Source organism: Varroa jacobsoni, unplaced genomic scaffold (assembly GCF_002532875.2).
Source record: "Varroa jacobsoni isolate VJ856 unplaced genomic scaffold, vjacob_1.0 scaffold_551, whole genome shotgun sequence".
NCBI lineage: Eukaryota > Metazoa > Arthropoda > Arachnida > Mesostigmata > Varroidae > Varroa > Varroa jacobsoni.
The window spans coordinates 403,471-408,655 of NW_019213453.1; the positions used below are offsets into that span (position 1 = coordinate 403,471).

A 5,185-nucleotide genomic window follows, 5' to 3' on the forward strand; every position below is an offset into this window, starting at 1 on the left:
CTTTAGTATTTTCCGCATATGACGGCTAGTCTCATACATTTGATACATTGTTCTTATTCGCTATCAGCGCCTTGTTAATAAAGTACGTTTCAGGGGTGATTGATAACATTTTGTTGCATTTTAGTACTCGTCCATGATTTATTTCTCTAAGACGTTTTCGGTCTTTCGCCGATTGCATTGTGTCTTGTTGGCATAAATCTTATAATAATAATAATGGACCGCCTCTATGAATAATAGCCCCCCTGACTGGACCCTGGCCATGCAATAATCACAGTTAGAGGGAATCGCTCTAGGAACGACTGTTACAAAAACATTAACACTACGACGGCGGCACTAGTCACGATCACCAAATTCGACTTTTAGCAGATTTACCGATACTTTATGACTACGTAATAGCTGCGCTATAATAAGAGTCTTGTTTTTACGTTGCCGGGCGACTGATCTAGGCCGCTTCAACCATTTTCCTTGTTACGGTTGAGAGTGAACCATTTCTGTATTTGCCAAAGTGCCAACAAATAACTTCCTGACAAACTTACATTATCAGCCTTATGCCGATGACTTTTGGCACATTAAAGAAAATCATATTTTTTAATTAGAGATGCAGATCTTTATTTTCAACAATGAAGCAGCGCCAGTTTTAGTGATCCCGTTTGTCAATCAATTGTTAATCAACTGGAACAAACAGACAATTTGGTATGCTTAATATGCCTTATAATAATTCTACTATCGTTATTTAAATACCGTCAAACTGGTTAAATCGTCCACATTACGTTACGCGTTGGTGGTTACGCGTATACTATATCAAGTCCATAGCATACTCTACCCATCAATTAATTTGGCGCACCCTGTACTAGTTCTGTTTATTCATTGATAGTTGTCCATTGTGTCACTGCATCAGCAACCCGTTATAATAACATAATACCTCAAACACGCTGCTTTCATCTGTTATCCTAATGCTGAGCAGTAGGATTTCCAGGCTCTTTTGGCGCCTTCGTGCCCACCAACATTTTATTGTCAATGCGTCCACCCGTAAATCTCTGACACGTGTTGACAACTGTTTGTTCTCTATTGTCGGCGCGTTGGAACTTTTCGCATTTGACTCAATTTTCTTTTATAGTTACGCTATGCCTAAGCGGTAGTGTGTGTGTTCCTGTCCATATCTTTTTCACTGACTGAGGCTCGAACGCCGCATCCAAGCTATCGCCTCTTAGACTAACGCGCTGCTTTACCTAAATCCCATTTGTTTTCAACGTTCATGGCGGCAGCGGAGTAGCAGAAACAGCTGTGCAATGGTAAGACGAGCAGACCACATTTCTTTCTCTACTTTTCTTTACCTTTCTCTACGTCCCCCGCTTTCTCTCGCCTGCTATATATCTCTATTTCACCCTGTTTAGCTCGAAGGCAGGCTTCTTTGGGGGGAAGGGGAACACCAAGCTTTTGCCTTAGGGGAAGCACAAGCTGGCGCTGTTCCTGCAACAAACGCTGCTAGCTCTTCCTCTCGTATTCAGGCTCGTACCGGCACCAGCATCAGCAGTCGTATGAGTGAAAGCAGCAGAATGTTGGCTGATTCGCGTAGCACTTTTCTCTTTTTGAGAACTGGCCCAGCTGGTGCCATTTGAATACTTCGCCTGCCAAACCCCGGGTTACCCCCGAGCGTCCGGTGACCCAATGAAGAACGCTGACGGCTGCCAGCAGCCGTACCTTTCCTCTACCAAGCGCTTTTCCCGCTCTCTTTTCCAACAGAGCGTACGGCTATTGTTGTTGTTGTCGTCTCCATCGCCTTCTACTGCTGCTATGCAAGTCTACATCTCTTGCGGAGTAACCTCGCAGAAGCAGCAGAAACTTGCCTCTACTCCTCGCTTTACCCAGCATCTCTCTCTCATCTCGTGGGGTATGCGCCCAGAGTTCATAAAAGCCGCGATCCGCCTGCTGCACCCCCTATGCCTTCACGCCTTTCCTGAAGAAGAGGCAGGAGAGGGTCCCTTGAAGACAGGCACTAGGAAGGCAGAGAGGTGTGACTCACGTTGGGCTTTTTTTCATTCGTTTGTTCGCTACCCTCAAAAATCCCTAGCAGTAGCAGCGGCCATACAGAGTCATCATGTTCCGTATCTACGACCAGTCGAAAGAACGACCCGAGTCTCTTCAGGACATAAAGTAAGCCTAGGCTATCCCAAAGAGAAGAATTGTATCCTACTTGCAGAAACCGGGGGGGGGTGTCAGATGTAAACTCATATCGCCTACGTTTTGAGCAGAACAGTACTCTCCCCCCCCCGCCCCCCACGGAAGCCATCGCCGTGTTTAGCTACGGCTTGAATTCCTTGCTAGATAATGTGCTAGCCATTCGAAAGATTGTAATATCAGTATCTTGTGTACCATGTGATTCTGGATGTCGGCGGCGTTCTTGGACCTCCTTCAATCTTTGGCTCGCTCCCTCTGTTGCCGTACTGCTTAGTGCCAGTGTTACTGCGTTCCTTATGGGCGAAAAAGACGTCCTGCATGTTTTTTTATATACACTGACCGACGCTAACTAGCCAATGATGCGATACGCCCCCTTTACCCAACAGAGCAAGAGCAACGGCCCGTCCGCTACGACAGACAGACGAACGGACAAACAGCTCGACGCCAGGATCCCAATAGCCTCGGTACCCACTGCAACCTGATGTGTAGAATAAGCAGCCTTAGTTGAAGAGGCCCCACGCGCTTCGTGCCGCGTGTTCCAGAGCCTTTCATGATGTCGCTGTGCAAATCGGGAAAAACCGTATGTATTTCGGGAAAAAGTTTTCGTATGTATTTGATTCATTTTGCAATTACAAAATGTCTTTGCGTCGCTGCTATTAATCTTTAATAATATCTTACTACTAGGCGTTCCATAGGCTGTTGTTTTTGTAATCTGCTTAAAATGTGGTAATTTTTTTGCTTTTTCTCTGCATAATTCCAAGGTTTTTTCTGCAGACCAATCTTCCTTAAATCAGTTGTCTTGGTATTCCAGTGTAAAGCTGAGATTGTCTTTCTATACTAAGTTCAAATCTGTAGTATAAATATTATATATGCACTATACTAGTATTAAGTACTCGTAGGGTTACCGAACGCAGTCTACTCAGACACTAATAATCTCGTTTTTACGGTGCAACGAATAGACCACAGATCGATTTTCCTCTCACCTTTTACATAAATTTTCCGTCCTTAGGACTACATTCTCATATGAAATTGATATTATCGAAATGAAGACACTTCCCTCATAAACAGTAAAATGTTTCTCGAGACATTAGCCTACTGTTGCTTTGTAGGCCCGCATCATTCACTCGAGGGCATATCAGCATACTGGGCCCACTTTCGCTCGAAGTCTCTTCTACGTCCTGCTAATCGATATACATTAATATTACAATTCCTACTATACTGCATGGGAAGCTCGTCCTGTTCAGTTCCTCATTCACACCAGCAACAACCATTTTATAACATTCAGCTCACTGCACATCAAGTATACAGCTGCCCCGAGGCAAGTAGAATGGATTGATGACTATGCCTATGGGAAGCGGGAAAACAGACGTTGCGGAAGGAAGCGTTAACAAAGAACGAAAACATCCTTCCTAGTGATGTATTTTACCCTATAAAACAGGCCGGAATCCTTCACTCTCTGCGCTCGACGTAATTTCACTTTACTACAGTCAGCAGAAAGTAAAAGAAGCTCATACTAAAAACCCGATTAAGAGCCCGACCATCGCTATAATTGAAAAAAGGAACGACGTTACGTTGCAGAGTAAGAAGTGACTCAGCGCTGAAAACATTAGTGGTTCGCTGGAGAACCATTAGCCTGTATACTCTAAGAAGGAGACAATCCTCGATGAATCGTTTTCATAGTCGCTATCAATGCCAGGTAAAATATGCATTACTGGTACACTGTGATCAACTTGTGCACTTGAAGGGATTATAAGTATGCTGATCATCGGAGGTTTGCTGAGTCGTAAAAGGCAACGATCTTTACAACTTGGAAATCAACGTGTCGCTAAAACTGCAATCGCGGCGGTGTAAACTAATAAATTGAACAAGTTATTTTTTCAGTTTCATATATACAGTAGATATAGTTGATGTTAAATAGCGCCTGATTACGCCGGATCGGTAGTAACGTGTTCTCATAAGTCAACTACTTTGTTTTCGTCAATTTTTTTAGGTTGCGTATATTTTCAAATTACGGACCAAACCACTGGCGGATAAAACAAAATACAGAAACTATATCCACATCTTATAATACACAAATAAAACGATCACATTGGTTCTTTGCCAAACTAATTCATAAAATGTGCACCAAATGAGTCCAATGCACTGCATAAGAGTCGCGGGTTGTGTTACCTTAGCAATCGTCGTCCTGTTTTCAACAGAACTAACAAAGTACTGGTTAGTGATTGTCGCAGTGGCTAAAGGTGGTTAAGGTAGTAGTTGAAGTTGCCGCTGAGATCTTCTCAACGCACGTTCTCTTAGCGGTGCTTCTTCAGTGCATCTCTTGTCGATAGTTTCAACGTAGTAATGACTGCCGTCGTTTGAAAACGAGTGCCACCTTCTGGCGTCAGTCGCATTGGGGATTTAAAGAATATCGTAGACCGGAAAGTTTCCGGCTTCATAGCTGCGACGCCTGACACACGGCTTGTCGTACGGGTATCGGCCTTAAGGCGTCCGTGATGCTATTGCTTCTGCTGCAGTCGCGACAAATGGCCACTATATCACCCAGCCGATAGCGAGAGCGATAAGGCCAGCTCCACGGAAGCAATAGACCGAAGCTCCCAGCACAGTCAGTCTGGTCGGGATCTGCGTCGGCGCCGAAACAGGGTCTTACATGGCCCGACGCTGGAATCTCTTTACCAGCGCAATTTCGATTCGTCGATGCGCCTGCGATAACCTTGGGGATGGATGGACTTTGCAAGAGAGAAATATATGTAGGCTTAGTGACATACGCCAACAGATACACTTGCAAGCCTGAGAGTTACGAATGTAAAAATATGCTTACGCCAAATTTAGATAATCGCTATTTTATTTCACAGATGGAAAGCACAAGTCAGCTGAAAAAGCGGGAGATATGAAATGACGAGCGGATGACAGCGAATGGCAATGACAAACTAAGTTATTTCGAAACGTCGCCCGAAAATCTCTAACCGTGGTCATCAATATTAGTTGAACACGAGATTGATTCAGT

At 44.2% G+C, this 5,185-nt stretch overlaps 1 long non-coding RNA gene across 1 annotated transcript; it reads right to left on the reverse strand.

Moving 5' to 3' along the window:
* Positions 1-584: 584 nt before the first annotated feature.
* Positions 585-4,945, reverse strand: LOC147753340 (uncharacterized). The gene is made up of 2 exons (XR_015311474.1): positions 4,348-4,945; positions 585-672 (listed from the first exon to the last, which is right to left on the reverse strand). It is a non-coding gene; the product is annotated as an uncharacterized LOC147753340 (long non-coding RNA).
* Between the last annotated feature and the right edge of the window lie 240 nt (positions 4,946-5,185).